Source organism: Pinus tabuliformis, chromosome 1_2, assembly GCF_031772625.1.
Source record: "Pinus tabuliformis cultivar Carrire ecotype Pingquan chromosome 1_2, CPIR1, whole genome shotgun sequence".
In the NCBI taxonomy this organism is placed as follows: Eukaryota; Viridiplantae; Streptophyta; class Pinopsida; order Pinales; family Pinaceae; genus Pinus; species Pinus tabuliformis.
In genome coordinates this window covers 737,521,010-737,539,253 of record NC_142298.1, presented here as the reverse complement: position 1 = coordinate 737,539,253, position 18,244 = coordinate 737,521,010, and the positions used below count along the sequence as shown (strand labels likewise).

At 34.9% G+C, this 18,244-nt stretch overlaps 1 pseudogene; it reads right to left on the bottom strand.

Annotated features, from left to right (window-relative positions):
• Positions 1 to 13,753: 13,753 nt before the first annotated feature.
• LOC149207878 (multiprotein-bridging factor 1c pseudogene) lies at positions 13,754 to 14,231 on the bottom strand (annotated as a pseudogene).
• Positions 14,232 to 18,244: the final 4,013 nt, after the last annotated feature.

The following is an 18,244-nucleotide window of genomic DNA, read 5'->3' as shown; positions in this document are numbered from 1 at the left end:
TTGGAGGATAAAATGCTTGTAATTGGTACTGATATTTTCTGTTGTTTCGAAGATTCTCAATATTTTCTCTGCTATGCCTGTTAAATAATAAATTTGGAAAGCAATTTGTGTCATTTTATTCCTAAAACTATATCATGTGTGTGAGTTTAGTACATTCCCAAATCTTCAATTTACATTATTGCAACTATGTCCATTTATTTGAATGCGGCCTATGGGACAATATCAGTTGTTTTTACTTGTTCTAGAATTCCTTCTTGTTCCCTTTTTTTCATATCTTTAATTGCAGTGCAAGTTACCATTCTTTTTTATCTCTGAGGTAGAATATTATGCCACAGATTATTGTGCTTGAAAAAAAATGATAATCGTTGTTCTTTTCTATTCAATATTAGTACATGCGACCTTTATCTGATTTCTCAAGTATTGAGACAACATTGAAATCCACATAATTCTAGTATTTGCCAATAGTTTTAGTTTAGTTTTTGATGTACATTCCCTGGATTTGCCAATCATAAGAGACCAAAACATATGAGTAATATACCATGCATACATGTTATTTTTTTTACAGGATTCTTAGAGAATTCGACAGGATAAAATATTATGTATTGTGAGAAAGGGCCCTCCAATACTAACAATCATGGAATTCTTTTTTGAATAATCTTGCAACTAATCCTGTGTTGGAACTTTTATTTCTTTAGAGAAGATCCCTTGAAAACCAAAAAAATGTGCTTGTTGATTATCTTTTCTATCGTTGATGTATTCAATTTTCATGGTCAAGATTTGCATAGAGGAATCATATCTTATGAATGTCAATTATTGTTAGTGAGAAGAGTTTATCATAACTATTAAAACTTAAATGTATGACAAGGTGCAATTAAATTTTGGGATTCATGTCTGTCAAAACTAAGGATTTTTTATTTTTTTAATTTTTTTTAATTTAATTTAATTTAATTTAATTTAATTAATTAATTTATTTTTTTAATTTAATTTAATTTAATTTATTAATTTATTTATTTTATTTTATTTTTTATTTTTTATTATTTATTTATTTTTTATTTTTATTTATTTATTTTATTTATTTATTTTTTTATTTATTATTATTTTTTTTATGCAGATAGAGATTATATTTATGCAGGATTATGTTATACACACAACTATTACTTGTATTTTGTAGTGTTTAATATTGAAATTTTGACCCTTTAGCTTATATTACAAAAGTGAAACATTTCTTCTTTGTGTACATTGACAGAAGCTAGAGTTGCCAAACAACAAATGATTAGTTATAATGTTGATCCAAAACCCCACATTATGCATGTTTTAGAACCCAACTCTTTACTTTTTAGTCTTCAATGCTGGGTATAATTGTTGTGAAGATGATCATCCTCAAGGACTACTATTTTCCTTGAGAAGAAAGACATATAATGTAGCATAAGATCCCCCCCTTCTTCTCTCTTCTTTTCTTCACTGTAGTCTCACAGTCCTGGTTGCTTCACACAAATAATTTTTTAGGACAGATTGTATCATTTACTTTTCTTCTCCCACCTAAATCTTTAGTTGATCATGAACCTAGATATTAATGTCATGGAATTCCTTCACTAAATATTCCTTATTTCTTGATGCATCAATTCCTTGGTGGGTTCCGCCAAATGACCCCCCACAAAAGACTTATGGGTTTCTTGATATCCTAAGGCAAATATTAGGACATGAATACGTTAAGTGTTTGTAGACAAAACATTATCTACATGTGAAGGAAACTTGTTCATAGTCTAGTTTCCATATTTCTTTGATAATCCATATGTGAAATCCACTTTGAAGAATATATTGACATAGGTTGTGATATGCATTTTTAGAGTTTTAGGAGATCCATAAAGGTTTTTTTCCCAAGTATTTTTAATGGAGGCCAAAACTGCAAGTGTTTAGAATTGTAAAGGTAGCTTACAAATATGAACCAAATTATTGGAGTCAATGAGTTTGCAAATGAATTCAAGGTAGTGGTACTCATGCATAAGTTGAAAAACCCCAAAGATCAATACATGAAGTGAAGAATATGATCCTTGCCTTCAATAGAGTTAAACTTCACCATGAAGAACCCATAAGCACATGGGTAAATGTAGGATTCTTCCTAAATAAGTGGTTTCCACACATGTGAAGCCCAATGACGTAGGTTCAAGTGTTGAAGTGAAGGCCATTGGAGTGATACGTCAAATGATGGGAGGTATCCTTCTCAACTATGAAGTCATTATAGGGATGCGATTGAGATGCATCAACACTTCTAACAGTGGGTAGAGCCTTATTAGAAGATTTTCCTAAGCTTGCTAGATGGGAGACTTCTATGAAGGTTGATTAACCTACAAAATGGGTGGAGAAGCTTCAAAATATTCTTAGGCAACAACTCATCCCCTATACTAAGATGTTGAACAACGTTCAAAAGTAGAGCAATTGATTTCTTCAAAGGAGTAGCTACTTCCTTACTAGTAGAGGGGGTTGTGATCCTCAGTTCTAGAGTGCCTTTTAGGGGTCATTGATTTCACAATATTCATAAGGCCTTGGGAGGAAAGACAAGGGGATGCCATGAAAGAAAAATACTGCATGGCATGTGCGGGATTGTGGCTAGGGCAATGCCCTAGCCCAAGTTAAGGATTTTTAAAAATAACTAGATATACATAAATCCTATAAATGTATGCATGGCCAAATAGTTGATTAGAAATCAATAATATCAGAGGTTGTAGTTCATGATTGGAACTTTTTACTTTTTGTGTTTTAGAAGGTAGATAAATTGAGTCCTTCAAAGGAGTAGCCACTTCCTTGGTGGCATAGGGGCTGTGATCCTTAGATCTATAGTGCCTTTGAGGGGTCATTGATTCCGCAATATTCATTAGGTATTGAGAGGAAATACAAGGGGATTCCATGAAAGAAAAACATTGGGTCGGGTGTGCGAGATTGTGGCTAGGGAAAATTCTTAGTCCAAATTATGGATTTTTAAATGTAACTAGATATAAAGAAATCCTATACATGATACATAGCCAAATATTTTCTTGGAATTGATTTTATGAAAAAATGTTCATCAATCAATAAGATTGGAGGTTGTGTTGAAAATTGGCAGCTAAGGGATGAATTTCCTTGAACAAAATCCCATTTCTGACAATTCTAAGGTAACTTTCTAAAAATAGAAAGTTGTGTCTATCATTTCAAGCATGACTTTCCAAAATTAGTAAATATCCTTGCTTCAATTGATAATCAAGTATAGATGATGGAAAATCATTCTAGTTATCCTTAATCAATCTTAATTGTTCAATTTTTAATTAATCATCAATATTATAATTAATGTTATTATTATTATCATTATGATACTATAATATTATTATCAAAAATGGAAATACATGTCACATTTCTTACTTAGCACTCTATCATGCCACTTCGCACCTCTCTCTCTTCTTGATGGCACTCGTTCCCCTCTCTCTCACTTAATAATGTGCTACCCTTTCTCTCTCATAATGGATTTGTTGCACTCCTTTTACACTCTCTTAGGCACATTAAATAATCGTCATTAAATATTCCTCTTACGCACTCTTCAATGCATAAGTTACTCTCTCTTCTTCAAGGCATATGTACTCCTCTTTATGGAATGAGTTAGAAATGAAAGCGTACCTCCTTTATGAAATGAGTTACAAAGGCAAGAGTACCTCCTTTATGGCATGAGTTACAAAGGAAAGCGTACCTCCTTAATGGCATGAGTTACAAAATGTAATTATATGTAAACTAGTTGGAAATTGTAATTATATGTAAACTTGTTGGAAAGCAATTCACTGCGCACTCTACAGGGCATCACAGACCTCATTATCCTATAGTTGGATCCATAATAAGAAGCTAACCAGGGAAGAATATTGGGGGATCATCACTTTCCTGTTAATTGGCAATGACTTCCTGAAACGAAAAGGTGAACTACATCGAGTCCTCCATGATGATGCCATGGAACCAACCACCAACATAGTTAGATTTCCGTTATACGTCTTTCCACTCATAGCTATTGGTCACATAGATTGTTAGGATATTCTGACACATAGGAAATAGTTAAGTATAACTTGGTCTAGTGTAGAGTTAGGTAAAGTGTGTTTCTTTACTATGTACTTTTGTAACTTACAATCTGACGGTCATGATATGTTATAGACATGAAGTGATTTGATCGTTCATTCTCTCCTCGGTATTACCGACACTTGATCAGTGGCTTAACACCCGATTTGTCCATGATCTCTATTTAAATAACATGGAGGGTCATGAGAGAAGCTTATGTAAATTTTCATTATTTTATTAACAAATTGCCTAAAGTGGCCGTGTTGGCTCAGGCCGTGGACTGTTTCCCTCTTTGAGGGTTTTAACCACTTCAAGAACACTGGTGTGTTGATCTATGATCTATTTGTGAGCGGTGTCCTTTGGTGTTATGTCTGAGGAACTTACCCTATAAATTCCTACATGGTATCAGAGCTATTTGAGGGCCGCATCCATTGGTGATCCAAATCTGAAGCTGGTACAACTACATCCGACTATAGTTTCCTAGATCTACTGTTTCTGATTGCTTTCGGGCCAAGAAGATTGTTCTATTGTGTTAGGAGCAGTTGTTATAGTGAGGAACCCCTTTCGTTTCACGTGAAAAGGTTTCTCGTAGCCCTAGCTATGTCATTTTTAAGATCTGGAGGTATACAATCTTTATTTGTAATTCTAACTATTCATCTCTCTATTTATTTCAGTTTATTTAGCTCTCTGTTTTTTATGACCGGATCTATACCTTTCATTTTTGTGTATGCTCTTTGCCCCGTGACTCTGTGCGATCTGGGAAAATCAGAAACAGAAAGGAAAGATTTTTCTCATGTGTATGCTCTTTTCCGTCATGCCTTAGTGTAATCTCGAAAAATTAGAAACATTGAGGAAAATATTTATTTTCTGCCTAAAGCTAACTTCAAGCCATAAGGTTTGTTTTTTTTATATGTCCATGTTGGGTTTTGTGGTTTTTGTTTTGTAGGCAAGAAAGAGTTTTCTCAAGCAAGCACGCACCCCAAAGCTTCAGTGACTTAAAAAAAAAAAATCCCTTCCTCTTTTCCAAAAAATACTAACCTTTTAAATTAGCTCACTTGGTCCAAAGTTACTTTATGAGAATAGAGGTCTGAAGATCAAGTCTTTATTTTTGTTGAGTTACTTTTTCAAAAAGCACATGTGACTTATGTTTTAAAGTTACTTTGTGTAAAAGTGTTCTCACCCATTATAAAAAGTGAGTCACTTGTAATTCTAAAGTCTCTTTGTCTTTTATTTAAGTTACAATTTAGTGAGTAGCTCATAAAGTACCATTGTAAACGTGACTTTCACTTATTTATAAAAGTGAGTCACATAATTTTTTTTTTTTTAAAGTGAGCTAATTAGATTAGGTTTGGAAAGGAGGGAGATTTTCTTTAAATATAACATTATCAATCATTTTTGCACATTCATGCACTTCATTAGCTTCTTCAATAGCCATAAATTCTTCATCTGCAAGCCGTTTTCAAAGTCATTTTTTTATTAATCAGCTTAATTTTTCGAGATATTTCCATTGCAACACTTAGTTTCAACATCTACAACTTTAGTTTTTCTTAAAATGGAAAGTCTATGCCAAGTTATTCTTGACAGCACCAACTACTTCCAATGGTGGTCCTACATTGTGGATTTACTTAGAAGTAAAGGTCTTTACAGAATAGCCTCAGGCCAAGAAACCAAACCTCAAGATGAAGATAAGGAAGCTAAATGGGAAAATAGGTAAGATCAAGCATATGGGTTGATAGGGATGTCTATTTCTCGAGACCTTAGATTCCATATCACAAAACTTGATACTTCTAATGAAGCAATGAAACAACTCACTAAAGTTTTTGGAATTAAAAATGAAATTAGAGCCCATCAACAAGAAAATGAGTTGCTTACATTGGACCCCAATAATTTTCCTTCCATTGAAGATTTTTTGTCCAAGTTCAAGACCCTTAGACTTCTCTTGGAAGGTGTTAAGGTTAAGAAAGAAGATGGTAGCCTGATCTATTCCATTCTTACTAAGTTTGTACCAGCCTACTCTGTGTTTGTTTCCACCTTTCATTGTACTAGAGAAGCCTTTATTTCTCAAGGACAAGACTACAAGTCCCCCTCTTTTGATGCCTTCTGCGATTCTTTAATAAGAGAACAAGAAAAGCTCTTATATCTTGGCCTTCTTAATCTTTGAAACTCTTATAAGAAAGCCTTAGCCTCCCAGCAACAACCGAATTCAAAGAATCCTAAGAAACAATATCCTAAAAAGAATGGTCCTAAACCAAACAAGGGTCCTAAGCAATTTTAGTCTCAAAATGAAAAATCATTTCAACAAAATGATAAGGCAAATAAAAACAAAGGGAAGAAGACTAATAGACATTGCCACTCGAGATGGCCACTTAGAATGCAAATGCTTTAAGAAGATGGAAGCCTTGGAAACAACAATGAAGAAGCATAACATCCATTTGGAGAACTCTTCAACTTCAACTTTGTCTTCAGGAATAACACTTTTTGCATGTGGTTGTCAAGAATCTAGGTCTGGTTATGCACTAAATGTATCTTCTTCTTCTCATTCTCATGAGTGGCTCATTGATTCTGGAGCTTCTTATCACATGGCCAAAAACAAAGCCATGTTTTCTTCTTTAAATGATCGTAACACCAAAAATATATATGTTGGTGATGATAGATCTCTTAGTGTTGTAGGGACTGGAATTGTTCATTTAGACAATGGTCAATTTAATGATGTATTATGTGTTTCAACCTTATCCTGCAACCTTCTATCTGTATATCAGACAACTCATTTAGGTGAAGGTAAAATCGTTGAATTTTCACCTCACGACGTTGTAATTAGGGACCTAAGATATCCTAGATAGATTTTAGCTACTGGCATTGCTGATGATTATGCAAGGTTGTATATGTTTAACAACTTTGGGTCATCAAATCTTCCCTTGGTATTTGTTGCTCATAATGATGAAGTGAGCAAACTTTGGCATGAGCAATTATGTCACTTAAACTATCGCTCCATTCAGAATCTATGTAAAGAAAATATGGTGACAGGTCTTCTAATGGTATCTTGCAGAGATGGTTTTTGTTCTGGATGTGTACTTGGAAAACATCATTGGGATAGTTTTGAAAAACATGCCTCTTGGCATGCCTCAGCCCCTTTAAAGCTTGTGCATAGTGATTTTTGTGCTCCACTTCCAGTTGTTTCATTCTCTGGCTACAAGTATTTCTTAACTTTCATTGATGATTTCTCCAGGCGCACTTGGGTATACTTCTTAAAACTCAAGAGTGAACTATTTAACATGTTCTTGGCCTTTAAGGCCTTTGTTGAAAAACAATCTGGACATCAAATTCTTAAGCTAATATCTAATAATGGCCGAGAATATGTTAACAACAATTCATCAACTTTTTCACTGAGAATGGAATGCAAATGCAACATACTGTTCCATATACTCCACAAACAAATGGTGTAGCTGAAAGCAAGAATCACACCCTAAAGGAAATGGCTAATTATATGCTTCAATCTAAAGGACTTGGTCTTAATTTTTGGGAAGAAGAAATTAACTGTGCAAATTACAAAGTAAATCGCACTCCTATTAAGGTTTTAAAGAATATCACTTCAGAAGAAGCATGGAGCTAAATTAAACCAGATGTAAGTCACTTTCATGTTTTTGGAAGTGAAGCATGGGCCCATATTCCAGATGAGAAACATAAAGCTTTGGAACCTAAGAGTGAAAAATGTATTTTTTTTGGACATTCTGAAGATTTCAAAGGATATAGACTTATTCCACTTAAGTCCAAAAATGTTATCATTAGAAGAGATGTAAAGTTTGCTGAAAATATATCGGCCTACGAGCCTAGTTCGGAAGATGTGCCACCTCTCTCTATCCCTTCTACTTCTAAAAATATTTCTTCTTCAGATGATGACAACGAGGATGACAATCCTCCCCCACCTTCTCAAGATCCTCCTTTAGCTCCTCAACTTCCAAAATGGGTCTGTTCTACTCAGGATGCAGCAGGTGCTCTTGTCGGTGATCCTACAGATCAGTGACGTACATGTTCTCAGTTTGATAGAGCGTCTTCTTTATTGGCTCAAGCTTCAACGAATTATGATCTTGACACCTTTGCAGAAGCTTCACACCATCCAGATTGGGACGCAACTATGAATGAAGAATATTGTTCATTATTGGAAAATGATAAATGGGATCTCGTTCCTCTTCCAAAGGGACAAAAACTTGTTAGATGCAAATGGGTTTACAGAACCAAGTATGGACCAGATGGAAAATTTGATAAACATAAAGCTCGTCTTGTTGCTAATGGATTTTCACAAGTTGAAGGAATTGATTATACTGAAACCTTCCCCCTTGTTGCCTAAATGAACTCTATCTGCCTTGTTCTTTCCCTTGCTACCTCTTTCAAGCGGGAGGTCCATCAGATGGATGTTAAATCTGCCTTCTTGCATGGGGACTTGCATGAAGAAATATATATGGAACAACCTACTGACTTTATACAAATATACTCTAGCCTTGTATGTCAGCTTAAGAAATCCCTTTATGGTCTCAAGCAAGCCCCTCAGGCTTGGTATGCCAAAATGGATAGATTTCTTTTAAAAACTAGCTTTTCTAGGTGTCATTTTGAAAATACTATCTACACAAAGAAAGTGGGAAAGCCTCTTATCATTCTTGTTCTTTATGTTGATGATCTTATCCTTACTGGTAGTTTTCCCAACCTTATAAACCATGTGAAGTCCAGCCTTAAAAAGAAGTTTGAAGTGACAGACTTAGGACACTTACATTATTTTCTTGGTCTTCAAGTCTTGCAATCCAAGGAAGATATTTCTCTTTCCCAGTCCAAGTATGCCTATGATCTTCTACGCCATTTTCATATGGAAGACTCTAAGCCAATCCCTCCTCCCTTTCAGTCTGGAGCCAAACTTTTAGCCACTTGTACTTCTTATGAAGTTGATGCTACCTTATACCGTCAACTTGTAGGAAAGCTTTTGTATCTAACCGATACTCGTCCTGACCTTTCTTTTTTTGTTGGTCTTGTTGCTCGGTTTAAGCAAAAGCCACATGAAAGTCATTGGAAAGCATCTCCTCTATTATTGGAAAGTTTGGGATTCATTACAGTGCAGAAGCATCTCCTCTATTATTTAGTTTCACTGATTCCGATTGGGCTGCTGACCCTGATGATCAGAAGTCTACTGCAGGTTATGAGTTCACTCTTGGTTCAGGACCTATTACATGGGCTTGTAAGAAAAAAAGTTCCATTTATCTTTCTTTAGCAGAAGCAGAGTATCGTGGTGCTATAGAAGCTAGTAAGGAAGCCCTATCACTTCGTCAGATCTTGTCAGAGTTTGGCTTTTAGCATCAGCATCTGACTACACCTTGGTGTGATAATCAAAGTGCCATTCAACTATGCAAAGATCCAATCCAACCTCAGCAAAGAATACACATTGAATGCACATGCACTTCATCAGAAAGCTCATTCATGACCATGTTCTTGAAGTGCAATATTGTTCAATAGATGATCAAGTGGCAGACTTCTTTACAAAGGCTCTCACATAGGCAAAGTTTACTAAACTTTGATTTATGGTTAGAGTTTAGGAAGTCGTCACTAAGGGGGGATAGGCTCTAATGCCTCCTTCATTCTCCTCTTGAGTCATATTTGTACATCCATCAATCCTATCCTAGGTTGTTCTTAAGTGGGGAAGTTAGGATATTCCGACACATAGGAAATAGTTAAGTATAACCTGGTCTAGTGTAGAGTTAGGTAAAATGTGTTTCTTTACTATGTACTTTTGTAACTTACAATCCGACGGTCATGATACGTTCTAGACATGAAGTGATCCGACGGTTCATTCTCTCCTCAGTATTACTGACACTTGATTCATGGCTTAACACCCGATTGGTCTATGATCTCTATTTAAAGAGCATGGAAGGTCATTTGTAGGGTAACCATTCATGAGAGAAGCTTATGTAAATTTTCATTCTTTTATTAATAAATTGCCTAAAGTGCCCGCGTTGGCTCAGGCCGTGGACTGTTTCCCTCTGTAAGGGTTTTAACCACATCAAGAATACTAGTGTATTGATCTGTGATCTATTTGTGAGCGGTGTCATTTAGTGTTTTGTCTGCAGAACTTACCTTGTAAATTCCTACACGATAAAGCCTGAAGTTAGAAAAATTGAGACTAGAGACTGGGCCAGATGCAATGATGAGGGAGGGGCCACGGTTTTCACCATGCGATCTGATATTGGGCTTGTGAGAACTGCACTAAACTAATCTGCCAACACCATAAGTGGCACGACAGTAGGCAAAGGGTGGGGCAAGGTTGGTGCCGGTGTCGTGGGTGTCGAAGAGGAGAAATAAGTAGACGATGAGAAGGGATATGATGAGAACCATAAGTTCGATGAATTTGAGGGCAATGATGTGGATTTGTTTTCCTTTTCCAGATATGATTAGGATGACAAGGAAGTTGATGTTGTTTAGGAGAGCACTGATTAAATAATGGACTCTCGCAGCAAGGACTAGCGGGAGGCAATGCTAAAACATAAGAGATTGAGAAGTGCAGAGCCTCAAACCTGAAAATTACAAAATAGTTTGTAGATCTTAAGAGGAAAGTGTATATGCTCTCCACTGAGGAGTGGGACATCATACTAGAGATTGGGGATTATTCATTTCGATAAAAAAAAAAATATGTTTGAGAGTTTGTTCCCATTCTAGATACATTTTTGGAGAATGTTAGGTAAGAGAAGGAGCGCGTTAGTGTATTGGATCCCAAAAATAGGGCTACAGGTGGCACAGAGACACCATGGGCGCAGACATTGGTGACTCATCTCATGACTATTGGAGAGGGGAGACAGACTGTGTTGTCTTTGAAGCTAAATAGGCTCTCTAATTTAGTTTCAGGATTGATCGTCGTAGATCTTAATGCATATCTAATTGAGCTCAAGAGTATGAAGATTACGAGAGATGCATATCTTTTAGAAGTTATAATGGCCAAATTGTTGCTCAAGTTAATTACTCATACTAACCCGAAGCTTCCTCTTGGTTGGATTGCGGAGACAAGGATAGAGGAGGTTGCAGGGAAGATACAGGAAGCATGACATTTGATTAAAAAGGTTGGGAAGAATGCCCAAAGAATGAAGATGTATGGTTGAAGGCTTGCATATTGGCGAGTCTAGATGAAGCCAAAGTTGTCATTGTGCGTGGTGTAGAGGAGATCCCCAATTTGGTGAAGTTATGGATGTAAGCTTCAAAGATTGAACAAGATGGCGCAAACAAGAGTTGAGTGCTGAGAAAAGGGATGGAGCATATTCTTGACTTTGTGAGGCTTTGGAAGGCTATGGTGGATTTGGAAAATGAGGATGCTCAGATTTTTCTTCACAGGGCAGTGAAGTGTGGTCCAATACATGTTTCACATGAACTCGTTAGAGTGTATAGATATGACTCGTAAACTACGACAACGACCAAGAATGGACGGAATTGGGAGGGAATGTGACCATGAAAATTGCTATTGGTAAGGTTAACCATTCTATGAAATGAGAGATTGTTGAGAAGAGGAGAGATTTTACCTTGCAAGTCCTTGGATGAAACAATGTGTGAAACCACTTTCTGTTTGTGTCGACTGCATATGACACTTCTCAATTTGTAGAACAAAATGTTGGTTTTCCACGAAGTGGTTAACGATTGAGATGGATCATAGGTGATTGCAGACCAAAGTCCGAGGAGAGCCTCTTGATTAGAAGCATTTCTGAGACAAGGATGCAATGGTGTGAGAATTAAAGGGCGGAAGGAAATGTGGAGGGACTGAGAAAGAGAATGGAAAAAGAAACGAGTAAAATTAATGTCCATAAAAGTGATGGAATGTTACAAATCTTCATCTTCTACTGCTCTCAACGGAATGTGAATGGTTTGGGCTTCTTTGTTTATTTATAGAAATTCACTTTCAAATTTTGACTTCATTATGCATTGATATTATATAAATTCAACATTGAATTATGAATTTATTACATGCTTATAAAGAATAGAAATTTAAACCATCCAAGCAGAAGAAATATTGTAAAATATTAACACATGCTCTTTCAGAGTGTAGGTCAGGAAAATTTTATCATAACTTTATTTTAAATTATTATCATAACATATTTAAATTTAAAAAAATATGGAACAAAATTTTTAACCATAGAGATTTATCCCACTTTAATGTGCATGTAGCATTGATAAGCCATGGTAATGGCCTATTAAGGGATTAATATTGTAAACCCAAGCTATATAAACTCTAAGATAAATATTATAAATCCTAAAACAAACATGGTTGACCATGGTTGATTTTCATATTGAGACAACATTTGTCACAATGCAACATTGGACTATTGTTGACCATGGTTTACCATGACTGATTTTCATATTGAAAGAATATTTCCCACAATGCGACATTGGACCCTGGTTTACCATGGTTGATTTTCATAATGAGACTATTTGTCACAATGCAACGTTGGACCAAGGTTGACCATGTTTGTCACAATGTGACATTGGAGAATGAGACAATCTTTGACACAATGTGACCATGGTTGTTTTTCATATTGAGACAATCTTCGTCACAATTGGACGTTGGACCATGGTTGAAAATGGTCGATGATGGTTGATCGTCATTCACCATGGTTGATGATGGTTCAGATATGTTTGTTGTTCATATTGAGTCAACATTTGTGTATACTACTATAAAAATTCACATATGTTTGGTGTTCATATTGAGTTCACATTTGTGTATACTACTATAAAAAATCGAGAAATTTAAATAGAAATTTTTAAAACCAACCAAATCTCTAAAAACATTAATTTATAATATATCAAAAATTTAGATCATTAAAATTTTTTCACTAAAATTTTGATGTTATCTTTTAAAAAAAAAAAAGTATTAACCTACCCATCATAAAATGTCATTAAGCCCACTTATTTTTAAAACTAATAATTTTCTTCATTTAAAAATTCTTTATTATAAGGATTACTCTAAAATGATAAACTTATATATGAAAAAGAGACCAATATTTATAGATACTATTATGGTTGATAAATTTACCAACGAAAATGAAAAATTTAAAATATAAATATTTAAAATCACCAAATTTTCCAATTTTCCAAAGCTATGCTGGAAACAAAAGCCTCTCACTTCTTATGTGTAAATATGACATGGGTATGATATCTTGTAAAAAAATAGCATTTTAGCTTTTCTTTCCATACATGTATAAAATCATTTTTTTAACATTTACCTTGTAGCTTTTTAATTTACTACATATAAAATCATTTTAATTTAGCTTTTTTTTCCATACATATACAAAATCATTGAGGAAAAAATCTAATAAATTACATTTTAACAAGGTCCATTAAAATCACTATATTGAAAAGTAATTGGAAAAAAAATATTCTAAACATTTTTTAAACCTCTAGAAAATCCTCTCCCTAGTAGGATCTAAGCCACTTCTATGACTTTATCTTTATCTACACGCCACTTAATGAATTTTCTACTAATTCTTCATTGAAGTAATTTAGAAAAATAAAATCCTATAAAGATAAAGTAATAGATAACTCATGTTGTATTTTACATGAACAAAGTGAGAATTGGTGTTGTAAAAACAAAATCTATGCCAAACAGTATAACATGAGCAAGAAAGAAGCCATTAAGTCAACTAGACGATGTACTGGTGACGCCAAGCAATTACTTGGAAGTGCAATTGAGTTGTTTGCCCCTCAGTTTAACACCGAGGGCCTTCTCCATCTTAGACAGGACGACCTGATTAGGTATAGCTTTACCACTTTCATACTCCTAAATTACTTGCGTTCTCTCATTTATACGCGTCCCTAGCTCCGCCTGGCTCATCTTCTGATCAACGCGCGCTTTTTGAATCGCATGGCGAACCTCTGCAGGTACCTTCTGCAGGACGGCCAATTTCGTCTGCTTGTCTAATTTGCCGGTATTGATAGGAGGCTGAACCTTCTTGTTGGCTCCTCCCTCAAACTTCTTAATGCTCTGAACCTGTCCGCCTGCTCTGAATGCAGCATTAACTGCCTTGGGATCTCGCACTTCACTCGCCTTTTGAGGACGCTTGTGGATAACAACAGGGTCCCAGTCTTGAGTTATCGGCCCGCTCGGTCGGCTTGGCATCCTGCCTCCTCTTCAATCCCTCCACACTATTTCTCTTGTGCAATCAATGAAAATCTCACTTCAGATGGCACCCCCAGAAATGAGAGCTTTCTTGATGAAGGTACAAAACAAACAGAAAATATCGTCCGCTCTGGAACGAACAAACACCCTCAGAGTGCAAATGCCCCTGCGCTTGAAAAACCAAACAATCTCAAGGACTCTCTCTCTCTATTTAAATAGTGGGTTCACGGGTCTAATTAAAACTTTCATTTCTTCCATATATAACTCTTTTCAAGTCGGCTCTAACAGTCACTCTATCATTATCTTGGGAGTAGTTTGTAGAGGTCAAGTCGTCTCTAAAGTCACTCAATCATTATTTTGGGAGTAGTTTAAGGAGGCCAGGAATTATTCCAGAGGGTTAAAAGTATTTGGAATCTCTTAAAAATTTTCAAAAAATCATACTATAGTAGTGTTTGGATCATATTTTTGATGGTCAAAATAGATTCAAAAGCTGCATTGAAGGCCCAGGCAGAGGGTAGAATTGCCCGGGTAAGACAGTCCAGGAAGCTGTCCAAGCTGGAAGAAGGCGTGGGTTTACCTACTGTGAAAAGCAATCTAGCCTTAAAGGAAGACAGCGCAGAAACAATTCCAACGATTCCAACAAGAGACAGCGAAGAAACGAAAGGCAGCAAAGGTTCAGACAGTGTAGCTGAGGTTTCCAGCAGAATAAAACACGCTAAAATCATGAATGATAACACCTTGAAACGTGCTGAAATCATGAATGATAACGTGAACCCAATGGTTTCCTACGCTGTTCCATGTAACTGCGCTGTTCCCTGCGAGCCACCAGAACCCATAATGGACTTATCCCACGCTATTCCCTTCGGTTCCAGTCATACCTGTAACAGCAGCAACATAAAACACGCTTGTAGTAACAACAGCAGTATCACGGTGAGCAGCGTGGTCTCCTGCGCTGTCTCAGGCTTTGACAAGGGGCCTAACAGCGCTGGTTATGACAATGATTTTAATAAAACCAGTAGCATAAAACATGCTTGTAACAACACCAGCAATATAAAACACGCAGGTAGTAACAGCAGCAGTATCAACGATGACAAGAGGCCTAACTGCGCTAGTTACAACAATGATTTTAATAAATCCGGTGCAAGCATAATTGAAGATGAAATTGATTCCATTATGGATGTAAATATCAAGGATGTTGAAATCAGGAACATTATATATAAAGACAGAAGCAGCATAGAAGATGTTGGAACTAATGCAGATTGTAGAATTATTAAAAATGATAATGCTACAGGTGATAATCAATTGAGAGCAGAATCTAATAATCCCGACAATGGTAGGTCTGTTACTGGGAACCCCAATGTTCCAAATCATGATAAGAGAGTCGTTAATCTCTCATCCATAATGCTCACTTCTGAAGAAATCAATATCCTTTTTCAGAAATCAATATCCTTAGCAAAGGATTAGGATTTGCGGTCTCTCCTAGGAACATTGCATTTGAAAGCATCATCTGCAACACTGAGATGGGACTCAAGGCCTTTCATCAAACATTAAAGAGATATTAAGACAGGAATGTTCTATAGCTATGTTGAGGTCTAAGTGCCCAAAGAGTAACCTGAATAAAGAGGGGCGAGAGGAGCTTAGATCTCTCCGAAACAATGATAAGATAGTTGTTCTTAAAGCTGATAAAGGAGGGGCCACTATTGTGTTAAATAAGGAAGATTACATTCATAAAATGAATGAGCATTTAAATTGTGGGAGTTATAGAAGAGTCAACTCCAACCCTATTCCCAAGGTGATAAAACAAGTCAAGAAAGCCATCATGGAAACTAACGTGGAAGATAAAATAAAAAAGAAGTTGATTCCCTCCTGTGAGGCTATTCCTAGAATCTATGGATTACCAAAAATCCATAAGGAAGGGGTCCTTCTTAGACCAATTGTTAACACCATTGGTTCCCGTACCTATGAATTGGCTAAGTATGTAGCTAAGATCCTAAAGCCTCTGGTTGGTAACACAGACTCTTTTATAAAATACTCAAATGATTTTGTAAAGCTTATTAAGAATAAAAAGGTGGATAAAGATGATATTCTAGTAAGTTTTGATGTGGTTTCTTTATTTACAAAGATTCCTCTAGATTAAGCTGTTCATGTTATAAAGATGGCCACCGATCCTAAAACAGCAAAGCTTGCAGAAATTTATTTACGGTCCACTTTTTTCAGTTTTCAAGATCACTATTATGAACAAATATCTGGAGTCGCCATGGGTTCCCCACTCTCACCTATTGTTGCCAACTTATACATGGAATACTTCGAAAGAAAGGCCCTTGACTCATACCCTTTGAAGCCAGCTTGGTGGAAAAGATTTGTTGACGACACTAACCTGAATTGGTCTCATGGTAAGGCGGAACTGGAGAGGTTTCTCAATCATCTTAACTCTATATCTTCTGAAATCAAATTTACTATGGAGCTCGAAGAGAATGGTAAGATCCCCTTTCTTGATGTTGTGATCAGTAGAAAAGATGATGGTACTTTGGGTCACCAGGTCTATAGAAAGAAAACTCATACTGATAGCTATCTTCATGCTGACTCTTACCATCATCCTTCCCAAAAATCTGGCATCTTAAACACTCTAGTTGTTAGGGCTTTCAGAATTTCTGACCCGGATCACCTAAAAGAAGAGATTGAACACTTAACCTCTATCTTTAAAAGCCTTGGATACAAGGAGTGGAGTATCAGGAAAGCTATAAGAAGAGCTCACGATAAGGTCCTCTCCAAGGGTCCTCCTGAAGGCAAGAAAGAAAATCATGGGAAAGTTTACCTTCCATTCATCCAAGGGATTACAGATAAGATTGCAAAAATTTTAAGGAAGAATAACATAAACACTCAATTTACAACATGTGGAACTATAAGGCAAATGATGAGGTCGGTTAAGGAAAACATTGATCGTCAACAACTCAAGGGTGTGTACAAGATTGATTGCTCTTGTGGCAAGAGTTATATTGGGGAAACAGGTCGGTCTCTGAAGATGAGACAAAAAGAGCATGCAGCTAATATAAAGAATGAGAGGTCCCGTACATACATTAGCCCTTGCAGAACACTAGTCCAAAACCAAACATCATATGTGTTTGGAAGACGCTAAAATTATTGCAAGAGAGGATAATTATCATAAAAGAAAAATTAGAGAGGCCATCGAAATCATGAAATTTCCTCAGAATCTCAACAGGGACAATGGGAGTGAAATCAGTGGAAATTGGCTTCCCCTGATCAGACAGATAAACCCCTCCATGGAGTATCAGGGATTTTCATATTAATAAATTTAATTAATAAATTTAATTAATTAAATCAAAATTAATTGAATTAAATTAAAATTAAATTAATTAAATCAAAATTAAATTAAATTAATTTTAATTTGATTAATTATATTAATTAAATTAATTTTAATTAATTCTAAATAAAATTAGCAATTAAATAAAATTACTCAAATAAATAATAATAACCTAGAAAATTAACTGAAACAAAATAAAGATTATAAATTAATTAATTAATTAATTAATTGATTAATTAGACAATTAGGGCTTTATAAGCTAAACAATGAAATATGATAAATAACAATAATAAAATAAAAATTTGTTAATTAATCAATTAAATTTAAATTAATTAATAAAAATAAAACAATTGAAAGAATTATAAATTTATTACTTAATTAATTTTAAAATTAAATTTAATTAGATTAATTAAATCAAAATTAAATAAAGTAATTTAATTATTTAATTATATTGATTTTAATTAATTCTAAAATAAAAATTAATAAAATTAGTCAATTTATAAATTAAAACAATTAATAATAACCAATGATTAACATTTGATTAATAAATAAATAAAAGATTATAAATTAATTAATTAATTAATTAATTGAAAATTAGGGCTAGATAGAAAAATTGGTAAATAACAAAAAAAAATAAAGTTAATAATAAAGAAATTTGGATAGAATTAAAATTTAATTAATTAATTAATTAATTAATCAATTAATTTCAAATTAATAAAATA